The following is a 22,172-nucleotide window of genomic DNA, read 5'->3' as shown; positions in this document are numbered from 1 at the left end:
AAAGGAACATAAACAAATATAAACAAACTTCAACATTGGCAGCCAAGGAAAGAAAGAGAAGATTCCGGAGCAGGATGAAGAGGCACAGTGTTGCTTGATTCCCAACCCTGTTCTCACTGCCCAGAGAGTCAACAAAACTCTGAGAATTCTCAGTAATAACCCTGAATTTAGAGAAAGCACACACTCAGTGAATATCCTTATCCGTTTCCTCTCTCTATGGAGGAGTGATGGAAACGTGAAATGAGAAAAAGGGAGTAAAGGGCTGACTCCATGGAATTGAAGACTCCAGGGCTGCCCACTGTGATAAGGAGACCCATGAAGTCCTAGGTTACCTCCAGGATAGCTGCCAGCTCATATGGAACCCTTTAGTTGATTATAAAGACTGTCCTTGGTATCTCCCACCTACCCCCTCCCAGTTTGGTGAAATGAATGCTGATAACAGGGACATTCTGCAAAACCTGAGAAGGCAAAGCCCTGGAAACATAATCAAGGCTGCACAGGGCATGAGCTACCTCTCTCCACGATTTCTACCTCCCTTGGCAACTCCCTCCCACTTCAGAAAAGTGGACAGGTCCAGGCAATAAAACATAGCTCAAAGAAAACAATCAAACTGGTCCCCCAAAAGGTGGGAAGTGATCTAAGGAGTTACTTACACCATGTCTGGGCAAAGCTCCCCAAGCACCAGCCGGATGAAAAAAAATAGCAAGGCAGATATGCAAGGAAGGGAGGAAGGAGGAAAGGAGAGAAGGAGAGAGGACGAAAGGAAGGAGGGAGAGAGGAAGGAGGGAAGGGAAGAATATAAAATGCAAGGGTCATAGCATGAGGAAGCAAATCTAGAATAAATTTATTCAAATAAGAGGAAGGACCTCCTCACGCAAACTTTCTACTAGAGAAGAATGATTTCAGTAAAAATTGAAGCTAAAGACAGAATAATGAAACAAATGAATGAGATGAAAAGAGAGACTGTGGACCTAATGAAACTATTTAAGGACCAAAGAGCATCATTTTAGAATCAATCAATAAATTAGAAACATCAAGAAACAGAGTAGACACTTCTGAAAATGGAATTACTAACACAGAGGAAAGGATTGACATAATCACTGTGAATGCTGGTGAAAATGACAAAAAGATTAAAGTATAAAGAAATAAGAGATATGGAAGAGAGACAAAGATGATCCAAAATAAGGATAATTGATGGCCCCAAAGTAGGTAACAATACAAATGGAATAAAATGTATAATAAAATATATGATACAATGTCAGCAGATTTAAAGAGCACACTGTATTGCAGAAAATTCTGACACAGAACATTCAACAAGACATATCCTAGCTATGCTACTGAACTATGAGGATGAAGAAAGAATTCTTTGCTATCCAGGCAGAAAAAGCAAACACCTACAAAGGGTGACTTCAGACTGCACAGTAATAGTGAATGCTACTCAACAATGGGGTAATGGCTGCAAAACTATAAGGGAAAGGGAGCACAACACAAGAATATTATACTCAGCCTCAATGTTGTTTCAATTATAAAAGTAACAGAAAGATACCCTCGAATATTAAAAAAACAAAAACAAAAAGAAAAACTCTCAGAAATGCAGTAGCTACAAGTCTTTCTTGAAATAAGAATAGAAAGCAACTGACAATGACATCTAGGCAATTAAGAGATGAATCAAAGAACTCATTTAGAAATGGAGAAGCTATACTAAAGGACTGGGAAACACTGGGTCTATGTGAATAGAAGAATTTATATTAAATAAGCTTAGTAATTATGATTTTATGATTACATAATAGCAATATAACATGATCAATATAAATTAATTAAAATTATTAGCTGAGGAGAGAAGATGGGTGATAATGTACTTAAAGCTGGAATATGTAGTTTAAAAAGCATAATAATTGCAACTCTGAGGTGGATTTACTGTAAAGTTACTTAAGTTTCAAGGCCTTTCACCTACATGGGTGATTTGTTTTTCGTTGGCCCTGGGGGTGGTCACAGCAAAGCATTCACATGATCATGTTTTTGTAAAATATACTCTGTTTTCTTAAAGAGGAGTCCCAACTTGTAATAACCTTCCTACAAAATCTCAATCCACTCCTGCTTAACATTTTTCATTCCTCTTAACCATAGCCATTTAATAACCGTTAATCATAACCATTTCTCTTAAACATAAAGGGAGATCTTTTAGGAAATAACCTGTAGGAAGGAGAACTTTGTTTGAAGTTCAACAATTATTTAGCTTTTCTTACTTCCATTTTTTTATGCTGTTAAACATAAGAAAACAAATTTTAATACTTTTTATTTAGAAACAGCATCTCCAGTATGATTCCATTATTGCCATTACCATAAAAGTATCAACATTTCTTTCTATTCATGCATCCATCTACCAATCCCTCTGTATATGCATAGAAACATGCCTTAAATGATATTAGTCTAATGTTAAAGATGGTTATTTCTGGGTGGTGGGGTTTAGCGTAATTTAAAAATTATAGTATTTTTATTATGTGCATCGCCTGAATTATGTCTTATGATCAAATATCAAAATATAAAAAATAATGTGGTGATTATTTTTCCTTAAAAAATGCCAAGATATTACTTTGGATGGTGAGTACTGTGAGAATTGTTATTTTCTTTTTTGTATTTTCCTATATTTGTAGAACTTCACAAAAGCTTTTCACAATTTGACACTCCGAATCTTTCCACAGCTCTTCTTTGTTAACTGTCACTACCCTAGCCCAAATCTCTATCAGTTCTCACCTGGACTATTATAATAGCCTTCTATGTGGTTCCTCTATGTCCGTTCTGCCTCTGGTTTTGTCCAGTCTTCCCACGGCAGCCAGTGTGTTCTTTCCAAAGGTAAAGCTGTTGTACTTCTGCTTTAAATTCTCCATTTGTTTCATGTTGCTTTTAGAATAAAACCCAAACCCTTTGCCATGACCAGCAAGGCTGACCTGAGTGGGCAGGGACCCAGGCACACTGTACTGCTCTCTGTTACCCAAACATACTGTGACTGTCCCCCAAGGGCACTTAGGTGAGTGGGTACCTTTGACTGAATGCTCCTTCCCCAGGTTTCTCTGCATGGCTGGTTCCTGCTCACCATTCTCTGTTTGACGGGCACCTTCTTAGGGAGACCTTCTCTGAACAACTTTTTAAAAGTAGCATCATTCCCCTCCAGAACACCCTCAAGCACTTCACCCTGTTATATGCCCTTCACAGCACTTACCACTGTCTGAGATCATCTTCTCCATTTATTTATTTACTTGTTTTGTATTAAACTTCCCCCATTAAATATCTGCTCTACAAAACAGAGACCTTGTCTATTCTGTTCATCATTATATCTCCTGCCCTAACAACAGTGCCTTGAAGACAGTAGACATTCCGTAAAAATTTCTCAAGTGAGTGAATTGAATACACACAGATACTGTTTCTCAAAGGGTTGTGTTGGCAAATCTCTTTTAGGTCAGTTGTTTAGAATTCAGAATGCAAATTCCTTCAACTAAGCCACAGTATAAACAATAATTAAATATTAGGGTTAGAGCCCACGAATGTCTACTGGGCTAAAATTCTGTATATATGCAACAAAAATTCTAGAAAATAGATTCTAGAAAATAAAATTTTTTTCTAGAAAAATTCTAGAAAATTCAACAAAAATACTAGAAAATCAACATGATGCATTATCACTGGCATAATATACAATAAAAGAAATATTTTAATTTATTTAATATGAACAAATTACAATTATTATTTATCTTTCATATTGGTGGAGACATTTATGGATATTCTGAAGGGGGCTTCAGGTCCATTTTCAGGGGTTGTAGAGCTTCCCGGTCCTGGCTTTTTATTCATAGAACTTTAAAATTTATAGATTTCAGCTCCTTTGATAACAGACATAACACTGTTACCACCCTAAATACTTATCAGCCATGACTTGGGTCACTGTATCAAAAACGTAAAAGAGGAAATAACAGATTTTCTGGAGGTTTTAGTAGTGAGAAACCTAATGAAAGGGATTAAAGAGATTATGTGATTTGAAAGATACCTCAGCTAAGAGCAGTGAATGAGAGGAGAGAAAAGGTCAGTGATGAGTGGTCAGGAAAAGAAGGGGGAAAAGTTTCTTCTGTTAGCTACTAGGAATTTGCATCTTCCAAGACAGCTTGGTTCCTATCTGGAATAGTTCTGGGGATGTAAAAGGAGGGAGAGCCAGTGTGTAAATAATGTTGAAACTTGGGAGGGACTATTTAATTCTAATTTGAAGCTTTGTACCAAATTTGGTCTGGCATGAGTGTGTACGACTGATCTACCAGTAGGGTGAAAAAAATAGCATCACTCGTATCAAGAGTACCAACCAAGCCTTGGGAGATATTTAGGACGCAATGCCAGACCTTTCATTCCAGAGAGAAAGCTATATTACTAGAAAACAATTTGAACCAATTATTTTTACACTAAATTGACAGTTAAGACAGAAAAAAAAAACAAAAACGTATTAAGAGCCAAGAGATGCTGCATATGGTCTGCACATCTTTTCTGAAGAAATAAATGATGGAGATAAAGAGAAGCAGCTTATCTTTACAGTTACATTTTGTATTTCTGGAAAAATAACTACAAAATGGTCATGATTTCTAAACATCAGGAAACGAGACTTTTATGAACATTACACAACACAAAACATACCACCTGCTGCAATTACGACTATGTTCAAGTCACGCTCAAGCCTTAATTGAAACCAAAAACAGACCATAAAACTTACAGTTACAAAAAAATTCTTCTAACTGAAATGTGCTCAAATGACAGGATGCTCAAATAGTCTTAAAGAACAATTTTCTCCTGCCAAGTGTCTTACTTTTCACAGGGTCACAAAACCTAGCCCTGACCAATGTTATAAGAGCTACAGAACTGAGTACCACTTAAACATATGGCCAAGCAGTGCTGAGACTGTGCTGGGATTGCCCACTGATTTCTGTATGCTTCAAAGGTGGCTGTCTATAGTGACAGAGGGGCTGGAACGTGGTAAACATGGGTATCTGGACAATCTCAACACAGCCATTGATTTTCCAGACCATGTTCTTGTGGTTAGTCTTGTGAAGTAGTAATTTCAGTTTAGTTACCTTAATTCCAAACCCCAAAGAGACGTATCCACAAAAGCCATTTATAGAAAAATTCTGTTTTGAGATTCACCTAAAAACACACTATAAAGCATTTAGTAACAGAGGGGATCAGAACATGCAGTTTTGCTTCTTCCACATCAAATCTTGTATTGATCTTCTCTGCACTCCTTCCTATTCCCATATGAGAAAACTACCAGTAAGTCTTTGCTCTGTAAATACCAGAATCGGGAAATACTGCCTAAACATAAAATTTTTAAGGGAATTAATTTTGAATTTTCTTCTAAACAAACTATTCTCACAGTTTTTTTAAAGAAAAAAAAGACTCAGCTTAATCATAGTTTGACTTCTAAAAAAACCGTCTCATGATTTCATGGAGAGAAAGCAAAAATCAGATGAACAAGAATCGTTTTCAGATCACACTAGAATTATAAGAAAGGCTAATTTTTACATGAAAATTCCATCTACATAAAAATAGATTTCTGGAACAATGCATTATTGACAGATATGTGGGAAGATAAATGCATTCATGTAAATGTTCTTTCTCAAGCAAATTATTAAATATATTGACAGCATTGCACTTTGAAAACAATCATTTTAAAGAAATCAAATATTAATACAAGAGTAAAGACATCACAGCTAATGTACTCTTTCACTTAAAGAAATACACATGCAACACTTTTTCCAAGGCTTACTGCTATCCACTGCCATTAAATTCCACCGCAAACACTTATGCTTTGTTACTGGCTATTATCCATGAAAGGAAAAAAAAAAAAGGTAACCAATAAATAAATCTGGTTTCTGTTCACACTTCTGTTAATTACTGGTGGCTTATGGAAGACCTTGTACTTTGATTACTGGTAGTGGCACTTGTAAATGCTAAATCTGAATTACTGCTATAAATCCAAAATGTATAAAAATCAAACATGCCTATGGTAATACAAATGTTTTACTGATGACCATTAATGACTTCAGTCAAGCAGATCTCCTAATTAATTTTGCTAATTGTTCATTCTTCCTGGGACATTAACTGGCTTGATGGATATTAATGTGACATATGTTGACATTAGCATCTGGTTAGAACTAGGGACATCAGTAAACTCTACCCAGCGTTTATACAGACTCTGCCAATGCTATAAACACTGATAATGCCAAAACATTTATTTCAATATAATATTTAAAGAACATGTCTGCCTTCCATTTAGAGAAAGGATAAACCTGCTTCAAAACACATGGTGCTCAAAAATCCTCATTCAATGAACGATGCAATGAGTATGAGTTAATAATAAACTGGTAAACATTTGCCAACATTTAAAAGAGGACAATAACATCGCAAATGATTATTGGGAATGCCTTTCCTGAACAATATCTGCTAATTTTTACTCTATTTAGAATATGTACAGTAACTTTAAACAAATATTACTATTTTAAAGAAAGCCATTCCCTAACATTTCAGACCAATTATACCATATGCAGTAAATTAACAGAAAAGAAATGTATCAGAATTCAATACATGTTACAAATTTAGTTAAACCTGCAAACTTTTAGATTGATACTAACTGTCCAGTGATTATAATTTTAAACTGCTGACAAATAGATGTACTTACAAAGTTTTGTTAAAAATTAGTTACCTCCAAATATCTTATTAAATATTGTACCATGCTGTATCTATATTTCAAAAGTATTTTAATGGAGATTTGATCTCCAAGTAGAGGCGAGATACTTTGTTCTCTTTCTCTGGTCCCCCTTTGGGGAACTGTAATGATACAGAGTTGCTCATTCCTAATACATGGATATATTATCACTCTACTGTCACTGATTAAGAAGAAAAATATTACTTCTACTAAAAGTGCCAAAGTGCTTCAAGCAAAGTAACTCTAATGCAGTAAAATTAAGTTTTGGCAATTAGAAACTGCAGGAGGAAGTTCCTATCCTTGAGCAAGGAGCACTGACTCTTCACTGCTTTTATCCAACATTATTATTTCCCCCTGCATTCTGAAGTTAAAAAAGTCTTTGTAACGATGTTTTTTAAAATACGTCACAAAGTCGCCCAGGTAGCATGAATCTGTTTTAATTTCATTTGTACCAGTTACTCCTTTCTCCTCCATCTGAGTCCAGGAGGATCACTGCAACCACACCGAGCACTATTCAGGACTGACAGGGTGGAATGACAGAATGGCACACTTGTGAAGTCTTTCTTTGCAGTGGGACAATGCAAGCACCAGTCATTATAGTCTATTCTGTCACAGAGCCATCGACACCACGGACTCAAATAACCCAGACACCACTGGCATCTCCTTGCCCAGGCTCATCTGCTGAGTACAAAGAACACAGGTTTGGAAGGAACCTCTGGGAGGTTTCCTAATCTCCTTTTCTCTTTCCCTTCCAGCTCCAAACAAGCTCAGAACTGGCTCCAAACTTCAACGTGAAGCTACCCTAGTGTAAAGACTCCCAGAGAGATTTATAGACTCCTTTGGTAATTGTGTCAACGTTGAGGAAAGTCTTTACGTTGCACCTAAATTCCTCACGTTGCCTTTCCATGCAAGAGTCCAAGTAGCAAGTATTCTAATCTAGTAAGTGTTTAAGAATCGTTTAGGACCCCAAAGCTCACATGCCTTCGATCTACCCATAAATGTTGGGTGCTTATCTGCAGCCTGGGGGCTGAATTTTTAGCCTCCTAAAACTAACATCTCAGTCGCTCAGGGAGGAGAAATGATAACTGCAGCGAGAACGAGCCTTCCTGGACAATCTCTGAAAATGTAAAGCCTTCCTGAGCTGCCCATTTGTTTTAGGGGCTCATGTTTGTAGGTGGCTGGTTTTCTTGGAGGGAAGCAGCAACGACAAAACCCCTCAAACCGCGGCGGTGGCAGCATCCTTATAAAAACAACATCTTGTTTGCCTTTGGCAAGTTTTAGCCTGGAGTAAAATTACACCCAAGTTGCAACCACCGAAATTGGGATGTCAATGGAAATGCTGATCCGACCTTCACGAAAGCAGCAAATTGCAGTCTTTGCTGCTCTAATACAGTTCGCCAAGGCGTAGAGTGGTTAGGTCCAAGCCCACTTTCCCCTCCGATTAATATGTATAAAAAATACGAGGAGAGAGGGCACACTCAACAGCAACCCTTCCAGGGTCTGTTTTTCCAGCTACTCCTCAAAAGTGATTCAAAGCGCACCTGGAAATTACATGGATTGGTGTGGCTTTTTAATACTGAAGACAAATGACCTTTGGAAAATATCTACTCATGAAAGTCAAACCATTTGGAAAGACATCCGGCAATTTACCGCTTCAAACTCCTTGCAACCCCGAAGATGAGGAAAGGGAAAATGCGCCCAACCCGAGAGAGAAAAGCAATAACCAAACCATGTTTTTTGAGGGGGAAAAAAAACCAAAAAAAAAACAAACCAAAAAAAGGCCCACACAGTGGAGACCGCCAGCCTGGCTGCAACAAATGCCCCGGCAACCCTTATCGCAGCCTTTCCGGATCTCCGACCCGGCTTCCTTTTTATCTCCCGCAACCGCATCTTGGCAAGCTGGGGCCGTGGACGGGGTAGCTGTACCCCACGCCGCCCGCAGTCACGCCGCTACTCACCCGAGCCCCTCGGCACTAGCGACGGCAGCGGTCGCGGGCTGGCTGCGAACCGGGATCCGCGAGGGCTGGAGGGCTCTGGCCCCCGAGGACGCGGACATGTGGCAGGAACCTCCGCTCCCCTAGCCGTTGCCTCTGAGCATCTTTCTGGGCACCCCCAGCGAATGCGAGCCGCGAGGCGAGGGCGAGCGCGCCGAGGAACGGAGCGGAGAGGCGCCGAGCCTGGCCGCGCCGCGCCGAGCGCCGGGCTCTCCCGGCGAGGTCCCCGGGCCCGCGTGCGCGCCCCCCGCGGCGCCCCCCACCCCGCCGCGCGCCCTCGCACGCGCCCGGCCCCACGCGGCGCGCGCCAGCCCGGGAGGCGGCGGCGTCCGCGGCGGCGGCGCGTCCTCCCCCGAGCGCGGTCTTCAGGGCGGCCGGCTGCGCTCTCTATTGTTCTGCGGTTGCCTCCCGGGGGTGGGTGGCCGGGGCGGGTGGGAGGCGTTGGCTTAGTTCCCGGGAGGGCTTACCAGTCAGTCGGACCCGAAGTGCGAGAGCGACGCGGGCTCGGGCACGGCGCGCGGGGGCTGCAAGGCGCCTAGCGCCGCGGGCTGCCGGCGCGCGGGGGCTTCCTCCTCCCGCACTAGGTCCCGCTCGGCGCCCGGCGCATCCTGTGTTACTATGGATATCTCGCTCTTCGCCGCCCCCTCCTCGCCCTCCGAGAGGCCGCCGCCGAGGCAGCAGCCAAGCAGCTCCGCAGGCGCCCAGGTGACCAGCTCGGCGGCGGCAGCGGCAGTGGCGGCCGCCGCCACTGCCGCCGTGGCCGCCGCTGGGCACAGGAGGAGGAAGATGGGGAGAATCTGCTCTGTCCCCGAGGCCACCTCGAGTTTCCTCCCACTAACCAAGCTGCTTCGAGTTCACGACGCAGGAGAAGCCACAGCATTCCTCAACTTGGGTGACTGGTGGTGGCACCACCCGGAGCCACTAGCGTTCCAGCTGTTCTCTGAGGGCAGTGATCGGCCCCCAGCAGACTTGGAGGGTTGCGGTTAAGATTCTGAGTAAGATTTTGATACGATTCAAACACCTCTCCCCCCACCCCCAGTTCCCACAGAAGTTATCACTGTACAGCTACCAACAGTTGTAGAAACTAACTTGGGCAAAGGTTTCTCTTCAAAATTATGCCAATTAAATGAAGTATAATACATCTGACCTTAAATGACAAGGCCTTTCTCCTTTTTTTTTTTTGCGGTACGCGGGCCTCTCACTGTTGTGGCCTCTTCCCGTTGCGGAGCACAGGCTCCAGACGCGCAGGCTCAGCGGCCATGGCTCACGGGCCCAGCCGCTCCACAGCATGTGGGATCTTCCCAGACCGGGGCCCGAACCCGTGTGCATCAGCAGGCGGACTCTCAACCACTGCGCCACCAGGGAAACCCCTCCCGTATATATGTTTTTAATGCCAATAGTGTTTCCTTGCCATAAATAAATAAAAATAGTATGTGGCTTACAGACTGCTTAATACCATAACATTCAAATAAACGTATCTGGCAACCCACACACTTCAGTTCCTCGTAGTTTCAGCGTTCCATCCAAAAGCGTGAGTTGCCCACTTAGTCTGGGATACGAACCACAGATTCCCACAGAGGATAACCAACGTTTGAACACAAGGTAACAGCACCCAAACAGTTTGTGAAAAATAGGTTGGAATGAAGAAACTTTACATAAAAGTACTTAAGGAAATGTATGACATGATGAACTCCAAACGGTTCTTATAATCAACCTGTTGTTCTGGGCACATTTTCTTTCTAAACTTTTTGAATACGCATTTATTGTCTCAAAACCAAAGAACAACGATTTTGATCAACTGCAAAACATCAGACACTGAAATAGAAATGTTAATCGATTTTTAAAATAATAGGTAACGTTTACTGAGCACTTATTTGCCAGACATCTGTGAATTATCTCATTTAATTCTCACAGCCCTATGAGGTAGGTTTTATTATTATTCTCGCTTTACAGATAAAAAAAAAAAGGTTTAGAGAGATGTGCAACTATAAGTTATGGGACAACATCCACTTTCTTAAGCAAGAAACACTGAATGTCCACCGTTTTGTCTACTGTCATGTCATTGTCTGCTTTGGTGACGTTCAGGGCAACAGTATCTGAAGCCACCCTGCTAGCAAAGGATGGGGCTAGGATATAAACTCATGCCTGTCAACCTCCAGAGTGTGAGCCCTTAGCCATATGGAAACTATTTCTCATTTCCATAAGGGGTTCATAGAGCTTTTTGATTTTCTGTCTTACACCTATAGAAAGCAAAACAGGTTGGACATGAGCTGCCTTCTTGACTGGTGTACTCCTTACTGAACATGACCTGCCTTCTTGCCTGGGGCATGTTCGGATGTCTGTTTTCTGAGATTAGCAGACTTTTGATGGGTTGGGAAGTCAGGCCATTCAGTTCTATTTCTCACTCTGCAACTGAAACACATGTGACTTGAGGTGGAATAGGTGTTTTCTTAGTTTCCCAATCTTGGAAATAACCAAAGAATGACATTTCCCAATAACCAAAGAATGCTTTCCCAAAGAAAGCATCATCCTCTTCTCGATATTGTTCGCTAGTAACAATACTGGGCTGTCAGAGATGTCATTTATTAGTGATGAACTGCAGGCTCTTTAGAAAGGAGTTATGCTAGCATTTTTGTATTGTGTCGAATCCTCTGTACTATAGAATAATTTGGGGCTGTAGGCCATTTTGTGTCTGAAACACCTTTAGAGAATGATGCAAATTTAATTCCCTGTCAGCATTTGTGCTTGACTAATGAAAACTCTTCTTGAGGGAACTGGGAGGGAAGGCTGCTGTCCAGAGCGGCTGTCGCTGATGCTCCATGCAGCATCATCAGCTCACATGTGAAATACTGTAGTCCTGGAAATTAACTTCAGCGTGGCAATAATGAAATTTGGTGATGACCCCCAGGTATGCATATTAAAATATAAAGTTCTTTTCAGTATAATCTCCTACTGGTTGGAGTAAAAACATGGCATAATTCACAGAAGAATGACTTTTTACTCTCTGGCCTACTTATAGCTGAAATTTTAGACATTTTTATGTTCTAGGATAGCATAAAGGATGTAAGAGATCACCTTCTAAAACTCTCTCATATTGTACAAAAGGAAATTGATACTTAGAATGGTTAGTTCACTTGCCCAACGACCTAACCTAACTAGAAGCAGAGCAAAACCATGAATTTTTGCCATTTGTTCAGACACTTAACCATGATACTATGGTTCCCCAGGATATTCAATATCAGAATTATTTTTTCCTTCAGTTATTTTTTGCTAAAAATCAGTCAAGTTCCAATTTATGTTATTTAAAATACAAATGATATATAATCTTGTGTTCTTTTACTTGGAGGATATCTACTGATCTTTAGTACTCTGGTTATATTAAGTAATACATTGTTTCTTGAAAAATGAGACAATTTAGAAAAGACTCTTATAGTGCCAATGCCCAAACTCCCTATAGCTCCAGCAAAATGTAAAGCATTCATTCCATTACAGGTCATCAGGATTGCAACCCTTCTGACATAAACTTCTTATTTAAGAGTAGCAATTTTAGGACTGGATTCCAGACCGAGTCTAGAGAAAGAAATGTTCAAATGAAGTCTAAAAGCTCCTGAGAGAAAAGCCGTCGAGACTCCAAGAGGGGCGGACCCAGCACCTCCTGAGGCGGAAGAGGCAGCGAGCTCAGGGCTCAGCAGCTCCTTGATGTACATGTACAGCCATTTATTAAAGTCATATTCCTGAAGAAGAGGTCATCACCATACACTAGAAGGAATCTGGACATGCTCAAATCTTTCTCACCCGAGGATTCTCCCTTCTTTCATTTTTCAGCTGGAGAATCATCCTTGGCAGATTTCTGAGCTGAAGCTGCCGTTGATGTTTTCGTAAACTGCACACCAAGACCTGAATGGCGGAAGAGTAAGACGCGGAGATCGCCTTCCTCCCCACGGATACACCAGAAATACATCCACACGTGGAACAACTCCTACAGAACTCCTACTGAAGGCTGGCAGAAGACCTCAGACCTCCCAAAAGTGTGGATGAAAGGCTCTTGGTGCTCCAGCCAGGAGTCAGGGCTCTGCCTCTGAGGTAGGAGAGCCAACTTCAGGACACTGGTCAACAAGAGACCTCCCAGCTCCACATAATATTAAACAGTGGAAATATCCCAGAGACCTCCATCTTAACACCAGCACCCAGCTTCACTCAACGACCAGCAAGCCACAGTGCTGGACAACCTATGCCAAACAACTAGCAAAACAGGAACACAACCCCACCCATTAGCAGAGAGGCTGCCTAAAATCATAATAAGGCCACAGACACCCCAAAACACACCACCAGACGTGAACCTGCCCACTAGAGAGACAAGATCCAGCCTCATCCAGCACAACACAGGCACTAGTCCCCTCCACCAGGAAGCCTACACAACCCACTGAAACAACCTTAGCCACTGGAGACAGACATCAAAAACAACGGGAACTACGAACCTGCAGCCTGCAAAAAGGAGACCCCAAACACAGTAAGCAAAATGAGAAGACAGAAAAACACACAGCAGATGAAGGAGCAAGGTAAAAACCCACCAGACCTAACAAATGAAGAGGAAATAGGCAATCTACCTGAAAAAGAATTCAGAATAATGATAGTAAGGATGATCCAAAATCTTGGAAGTAGAATGGACAAAATGCAAGAAACAGTTAACAAGGACCTACAAGAACTAAAGATGAAACAAGCAACGATGAACAATGCAATAAATGAAATTAAAATCACTCTAGATAGGATCAATAGCAGAATAACTGAGGCAGAAGAACGGATAAGTGACCTGGAAGATAAAGTAGTGGAAATAACTACTGCAGAGCAGAATAAAGAAAAAAGAATGAAAAGAACTGAGGACAGTCTCAGAGACCTCTGGGACAACATGAAACGCACCAACATTCGAATTATAGGGGTCCCAGAAGAAGAAGAAAGAAAGAAAGGGACTGAGAAAATATTTGAAGAGATTATAGTTGAAAACTTCCCTAATATGGGAAAGGAAATAGTTAATCAAGTCCAGGAAGCACAGAGGGTCCCATACAGGATAAATACAAGGAGAAACACGCCAAGACACATATTAATCAAACTGTCAAAAATTAAATACAAAGAAAGCATATTAAAAGCAGCAAGGGAAAAACAACAAATAACACACAAGGGAATCCCCATAAGGTTAACAGCTGATCTCTCAGCAGAAACCCTACAAGCCAGAAGGGAGTGGCAGGACATACTGAAAGTGATGAAGGAGAATAGCCTGAAACCAAGACTACTCTACCCAGCAAGGATCTCATTCACATTTGATGGAGAAAATAAAACCTTTACAGACAAGCAAAAGCTGAGAGAGTTCAGCACCACCAAACCAGCTTTACAACAAATGCTAAAGGAACTTCTCTAGACACGAAACACAAGAGAAGGAAATGACCTATAGTAGCGAACCCAAAACAATATATAAAATGGAAATAGGAACATACATATCGATAATTACCTTAAATGTAAATGGACTAAATGCTCCCACCAAAAGACACAGATTGGCTGAATGGATACAAAAACAAGACCCTTATATATGCTGTCTACAAGAGACCCACTTCAGAACTAGAGACACATACAGACTGAAAGTAAGGGGATGGAAAAAGATATTCCATGCAAATGGAAACCAAAAGAAAGCTGGAGTAGCAATTCTCATATCAGACAAAATAGACTTTAAAATAAGGACTATTAAAAGGGACAAAGAAGGACACTACATAATGATCAAGGGATCGATCCAAGAAGAAGATATAACAATTGTAAATATTTATGCACCCAACATAGGAGCACCTCAATACATAAGGCAAATACTAACAACCATAAAAGGGGAGATCAACAGTAACACATTCATAGTAGGGGACTTTAACACCCCACTTTCACCCATGGACAGATCATCCAAAATGAAAATAAATAAGGAAACACAAGCTTTAAATGATACATTAAACAAGATGGACTTAATTGATATTTATAGGACACTCCATCCAAAAACAACAGAATACACATTTTTCTCAAGTGCTCATGGAACATTCTCCAGGATAGATCATATCTTGGGTCACAAATCAAGCCTTGGTAAATTTAAGAAAACTGAAATTGTATCAAGTATCTTTTCCGACCACAACGCCATGAGACTAGATATCAATTACAGGAAAAGATCTGTAAAAAATACAAACACATGGAGGCTAAACAATACACTACTTAATAATGAAGTGATCACTGAAGAAATCAAAGAGGAAATAAAAAAATACCTAGAAACAAATGACAATGGAGACACAACGACCCAAAACCTATGGGATGCAGCAAAAGCAGTCCTAAGGGGGAAGTTTATAGCAATACAAGCCCACCTTAAGAAGCAGGAAACATCTCGAATAAACAACCTAACCTTGCACCTCAAGCAATTAGAGAAAGAAGAACAAAAAAACCCCAAAGCTAGCAGAAGGAAAGAAATCATAAAAATCAGATCAGAAATAAATGAAAAAGAAATGAAGGAAACAATAGCAAAGATCAATAAAACTAAAAGCTGGTTCTTTGAGAAGATAAACAAAATAGATAAACCACTAGCCAGACTCATCAAGAAAAAAAGGGAGAAGACTCAAATCAATAGAATTAGAAATGAAAAAGGAGAAGTAACAACTGACACTGCAGAAATAAAAAAAATCATGAGAGATTACTACAAGCAACTCTATGCCAATAAAATGGACAATCTGGAAGAAATGGACAAATTCTTAGAAATGCACAACCTGCCAAGACTGAATCAGGAAGAAATAGAAAATATGAACAGACCAATCACAAGCACTGAAATTGAAACTGTGATTAAAAACTTTCCAACAAACAAAAGCCCAGGACCAGATGGCTTCACAGGTGAATTCTATCAAACGTTTAGAGAAGAGCTAACACCTATCCTTCTCAAACTCTTCCAAAATATAGCAGAGGGAGGAACACTCCCAAATTCCTTCTACGAAGCCACCATCACCTTGATACCAAAACCAGACAAGGATGTCACAAAGAAAGAAAACTACAGGCCAATATCACTGATGAACATAGATGCAAAAATCCTCAACAAAATACTAGCAAACAGAATCCAACAGCACATTAAAAGGATCATACACCATGATCAAGTGGGGTTTATTCCAGGAATGCAAGGATTCTTCAATATACGCAAATCTATCAATGTGATAAACCATATTAACAAATTGAAGGAGAAAAACCATATGATCATCTCAATAGATGCAGAGAAAGCTTTCGACAAAATTCAACACCCATTTATGATAAAAACCCTCCAGAAAGTAGGCATAGAGGGAACTTTCCTAAACATAATAAAAGCCATATATGACAAGCCCACAGCAAACATCATCCTCAATGGTGAAAAACTGAAAGCATTTCCACTAAGATCAGGAACAAGACAAGGTTGCCCACTCTCACCACTCTTATTCAACATAGTTTTGGAAGTTTTAGCCACAGCAATCAGAGAAGAAAAGGAAATAAAAGGAATCCAAATCGGAAAAGAAGAAGTAAAGCTGTCACTGTTTGCAGATGACATGATACTATACATAGAGAATCCTAAAGATGCTACCAGAAAACTATTAGAGCTAATCAATGAATTTGGTAAAGTAGCAGGATACAAAATTAATGCACAGAAATCTCTGGCATTCCTATATACTAATGATGAAAAATCTGAAAGTGAAATCAAGAAAACACTCCCATTTACCATTGCAACAAAAAGAATAAAATATCTAGGAATAAACCTACCTAAGGATACGAAAGACCTGTATGCAGAAAATTATAAGACACTGATGAAAGAAATTAAAGATGATACAAATAGATGGAGAGATATACCATGTTCTTGGATGGGAAGAATCAACATTGTGAAAATGACTCTACTACCCAAAGCAATCTACAGATTCAATGCAATCCCTATCAAACTACCACTGGCATTTTTCACAGAACTAGAACAAAAAATTTCGCAATTTGTATGGAAACACAAAAGACCCCGAATAGCCAAAGCAATCTTTAGAACGAAAAAAGGAGCTGGAGGAATAAGGCTCCCTGACTTCAGACTATATTACAAAGCAACAGTAATCAAGACAGTATGGTACTGGCACAAAAACAGAAAGATAGATCAGTGGAACAGGATAGAAAGCCCAGAGATAAACCCACGCACATATGGACACCTCATCTTTGATAAAGGAGGCAGGAATGTACAGTGGAGAAAGGACAGCCTCTTCAATAAATGGTGCTGGGAAAACTGGACAGGTACATGTAAAAGTATGAGATTAGATCACTCCCTAACACCATACACAAAAATAAGCTCAAAATGGATTAAAGACCTAAATGTAAGGCCAGAAACTATCAAACTCTTAGAAGAAAACATAGGAAGAACACTCTATGACATAAATCACAGCAAGATCCTTTCTGACCCACCTCCTAGAGTAATGGAAATAAAAACAAAAATAAACAAATGGGACCTAATGAAACTTCAAAGCTTTTGCACAGCAAAGGAAACGATAACCAAGACCAAAAGACAACCCTCAGAATGGGAGAAAACATTTGCAAATGAAGCAACTGACAAAGGATTAATCTCCAAAATTTACAAGCAGCTCATGCAGCTCAATAACAAAAAAACAAACAACCCCATCCAAAAATGGGCAGAAGACCTAAATAGACATTTCTCCAAAGAAGATATACAGAATGCCAACAAACACATGAAAGAATGCTCAACATCATTAATCATTAGAGAAATGCAAATCAAAACTACAATGAGATATCATCTCACACCAGTCAGAATGGCCATCATCAAAAAATCTAGAAACAATAAATGCTGGAGAGGGTGTGGAGAAAAGGGGACACTCTTGCACTGCTGGTGGGAATGTGAATTGGTTCAGCCACTGTGGAGAACAGTATGGAGGTTCCTTAAAAAACTACAAATAGAATTACCATATGACCCAGCAATCCCACTGCTTGGCATATACCCTGAGAAAACCAAAATTCAAAGAGAGTCATGTACCAAAATGTTCATTGCAGCTCTATTTACAATAGCCAGGACATGGAAACAACCTAAGCGCCCATCATCGGATGAATGGATAAAGAAGATGTGGCACATATACACAATGGAATATTACTCAGCCTTAAAAAGAAATGAAATTGAGCTATTTGTAATGAGATGGATAGACCTAGAATCTGTCATACAGAGTGAAGTAAGTCAGAAAGAAAAAGACAAATACCGTATGCTAACACATATATATGGAATTTAAGGGAAAAAAATGTCATGAAGAACCTAGGGGTAAGATAGGAATAAAGACGCAGACCTACTGGAGAACGGACTTAAGGATATGGGGAGGGGGAAGGGTGAGTTTTGACAGGGCGAGAGAGAGTCATGGACATATACACACTAACAAACGTAGTAAGGTAGATAGCTGGGGGGAAGCAGCCGCAAGGCACAGGGATATTAGCTCGGTGCTTTGTGACAGCCTGGAAGGGTGGGATGGGGAGAGTGGGAGGGAGGGAGACACAAGAGGGAAGACATATGGGAACATATGTATATGTATAGCTGATTCACTTTGTTGTAAAGCAGAAACTAACACACCATTGTAAAGCAATTATACCCCAATAAAGATGTTAAAAAAAAATAAAAAAAAAATAAAAAAAAAAAAAAAAAAAAAAAAAAAAAGAGTAGCAATTTTATATCAGAAAGGACTAACATCTGGGATTCTCCAATTTGCATTTAAAAAATTATTCAGAAGAAGACCATGTTGAATAGTCTAGTCTCAGAAAGTCTAAAGATGGTGGTAGCATTTCAAACAGATACATAAAACACTGATTTGAGTCCTCTGTACAGATTTAGAGGAACAGAATTACAATGATTTATTCATTGGTTTGGAGGTAGTACTATGCAAATAGTTAAGCTCCCGGCTTTGGAAACAGGACAGTGGGTTCAAGTAATGGCTATTCCACTTGGTAGTTTTGTGATCTTGAGTAAGTTACTTAACTTTTTCCAGCTTCACTTCTCCACTTTGCAAAATGAATATGATAATAAAGGAAATGACTTCACAGAGTTGTGGTCAGGAGGAAATGAGATTACCCGTGTAGGGTGGTCTTTCTGACGTGCCAATTTGGCTAGGTTATAGTCCCCAGTTACTTAATCAAACAATAATCTCGGTGTTGCTGTAAAGGTATTGTGTAGATGTGAGTAAAGTCCGTAATCAGTTGACTTTATCTAAGGGAGGTTATCCTGGATAATCAGGTTCAATCAGTTGAAAGGCCTTAAGAGCAGAACTGAGGTTTCCCCAAAGAAAAGGAAACTCTATCTGTGAACGGCAGTTTCAGCCCCTGCCAAAGAGTTTAAGCCTGCCCTTCCTGAGAGCCTGCCCTACAGATTTCAGACTTGCCTAGCCAGTCCTCACAATCACATGGGTCAAGTCCTTGCAATAAATCTCTTAGTATACACCTCCCACTGGTTCTGCTTCTCTGATTGAACCCTCACTTATACATGTTGTAAAGAATTAACTATAGTATCTGGCACATAAAAAGCACTCCAAAAATGTTAGCTAAAATGTTTTTGTTTAAAAACCTTTATTCAACACCTCTCACATTCACAGCATTGGGATATGCACTCTGATAAAAATGTCTTAGAATTCTGAGATAGAATAGGGATAGATACCTATTACCTTCAATGTTAGTAATCCCAACCAGGAAGGGATTTAATGTTTGAGTAAAATTTCCAGAAAAACAAGGGAAAAGGCCAACAGGGTTGATCATTCCATCCGGAGCTATGTGGAGGAATCATGCAAATCTAGTATGAGGATGGTTTCTTGGGTTAGGAAGACAATGAACAAAAAGGCAGGCATTCCTTTTCTGATTGACCTATATAGATTTAGCACCTGAAACTATGAAGAAAACTGATCTTCAATCATGGGATTCCATGATGTAATAGATTCATCTCTGACTGTTGGTCTTAAGCCAACTAGAATTATATACTTAACAGAACTGCTCTGAGATTCCTGGAGATTCTTATATTTAAGAATATTAAAGCAAAAGATCTTTCTTGTCTCAATGTTAGCTTATCTTAGTATTCTACATTATTATATTTTACAGGTTTTAGTTTGTTTTGAGCATTTTTTAATTTTATTTTTTATTGAAGTATAGTGATGTACAATATTATGTAAGTTACAGGTGTACAGTATAGTGAGTCACAATTTTTAAAGGTTATAAAGGTTATTTGTAGCTATTATATTGGCTATATTCCCCAGATTGTACAATATATCCTTGTAGCTTATTTTATACCTGATTGTTTGTACCTCTTAATTCCTTACCCTTATATTGTTTTGAACATTTTTAAGCAAAGGGAAAAATACCATGAAAAAAGCAGGCATGGTACAAACCTACTTAAATAGAAGCTGCCTCTATCCTTCAGAGTTATGATTCCAAGCATACAAAACTTAAAGCTGGAAACACCTCAGCTCAGTAAACCAAGTCCAGGAAGGCTGTCTCAGATGTAAATAGGATTAAAAGGTGATGAAGAGGAGAGAGAGACTGAGAACCTTTTGACTTTTTTTTTTTTTTTTTTGCGGTACGCGGACCTCTCCCATTGCGGAGCACAGGCTCCGGACGCGCATGCCCAGCGGCCATGGCTCACGGGCCCAACCGCTCCGCGGCACGTGGGATCCTCCCGGACCGGGGCACGAACCCGTGTCCCCTGCATCGGCAGGCTGACTCCCAACCACTGCGCCACCAGGGAAGCCCTCTTTTAACTTTTTATTAAAGCTCTGGTAACTTAGAATCAATCTTACCAATGAACATGTTTTAAACTGTGTATTTGTGTGTGTATTTGCTAGAAAGAGCTGTCCTGTGATCCTTTATACCATACTAGTGATTTTTTAAAATGGTAGTGAGATAAAAATACTTCTCATTATGCCAAGATTCACTGAATGCCTATGATCTCAAACATTGAGCTGGGTGCTCAGGGATAGGAAGATAAAGTAGAGATGGACTCTAATTTTGTGGAACTCTTTCTCTGGGTAACTCCTTTTGGAAATCCTTATGGATTTCAACTAACATGTAACTTACCCCAGGAAAATTTGAATACATCCCTTTTCCTGCACTGGCCTAGACAAAATTCTTTTTTTCTCATAGTAACTTTGCTTCTTCTAATATAGCATTTATTTATTTTTGGTAATTATTTGTTTAGTTATGGATATCCTCATAAGACTGCAAGTGATCAAGGACCTTGCTTATGAGATAATTTATGTTCAGCTCTTGACCCCAGATAGGCATTAGGCGAGTATTTACTGAACACCTGAAAGAAAGTTTGAGACATTGAATTTTAGTTGCTTTCCAAATAGACACATGCAGAAAGCAGACAGAATATAAATCTGGAGCTGAGGAGAGAGGTGAAGGCAAGAAATATGATTTGCTATCAGCTAATTCCTGGTAGTTGGAGGGCCTGGGAGTGGAACTGCCATCAACTAGAACCACGTGTATAATTACGGAAGAGAAGGTTTGAGGTCAGAACTCTGGACGGCGCCCACATTTTCCATTTTACACCGTGATGATACATGGCCCGCTGGCTAGGATAGAAAAGTTTCAGGAAACCTCACTCCCAAATAAATCTTTTTAACCGCGTGAACAAGTTTCTAACAGAAAGATATTTCAGAACTAAGCTATTGTAGAGATAGGAGCACTATGAATATGGATTTATAATCATGATATTGTGGAATTTTACCTTCTCATATGTGGAAAGTGGGACTTTAAATTTTGTAAAAAAAAAAAAATTGGTATGTATAGATAGAGGGCATGGCACGTGAGTCAGAGAGAAAGAGTCTGTGTAACGGCAAAGCGACAAAATCAAGGCGTTCCACAAGAGGTAAGCGTTAGGGAAGGCTCCGAGTGGTGTTTGGGCATGTGTAGCTGTTGGCAGTGTGTGTCCACTGCAGAAGCAATGGCTCTCCCTTATACTCAGCACTTGCTTGTCATTAATGAGACACGTAAGGCACAGGCCGACTTCCAATACTCATAGATTTTATTATTTTTATCGCATGATCATACTTTTGCTGTGGAAAAATTCCTTTATTTGGATAGTAAATTTAAAACAACTTATAGACTACCTATTAACCATGGGCATATTTACACATCTAACTACCAAGCTAACAACCCAGAGCAGAGGAGACTTTTACACTTTTTCCTGAAGGCAAGCAGGCTTGGAATCCAGGGGGAATGAATGTAAACACTGAAGCCCATCTGCCAGGAATGTTCTGCCCCAGTCTTCTGAATTAGACCTAGGGACTTCTTTTGGATGCTAACTACATTCAAGGCCTGAGCCACGTACAGCTCCACTGAGCCATAGCTAAGACATTTGCTTGCAGACTTTGCTTACAAGCAGCCCCTGAGAATCAGTCTCAGCCGCACAGCAC

The 22,172-nt window shown here is 40.1% G+C and overlaps 1 protein-coding gene across 14 annotated transcripts in view; it reads right to left on the bottom strand.

The window, feature by feature from the left end:
• The window catches only part of ANKS1B (ankyrin repeat and sterile alpha motif domain containing 1B), a 1,192,652-nt gene that overhangs the window by 140,922 nt on the left and 1,029,558 nt on the right, over positions 1–22,172 (bottom strand). Inside the window, exon 1 of one of the 14 annotated variants that reach the window (XM_065888062.1) lies at positions 8,692–8,925. The exons of the other annotated variants lie outside the window; for them this stretch is intronic. The gene's annotated coding sequence lies outside the window, so the exon portion shown is untranslated. Of the gene's footprint in view, positions 1–8,691; positions 8,926–22,172 lie in introns of those variants that run through there. 14 annotated transcript variants of the gene reach the window in all.

The sequence above is a fragment of the Phocoena phocoena genome, chromosome 11 (genome assembly GCF_963924675.1).
Source record: "Phocoena phocoena chromosome 11, mPhoPho1.1, whole genome shotgun sequence".
Lineage (NCBI taxonomy): Eukaryota > Metazoa > Chordata > Mammalia > Artiodactyla > Phocoenidae > Phocoena > Phocoena phocoena.
Note: the sequence above shows the minus strand (reverse complement) of the source record. Positions and strands in the feature narration are given on the sequence as shown.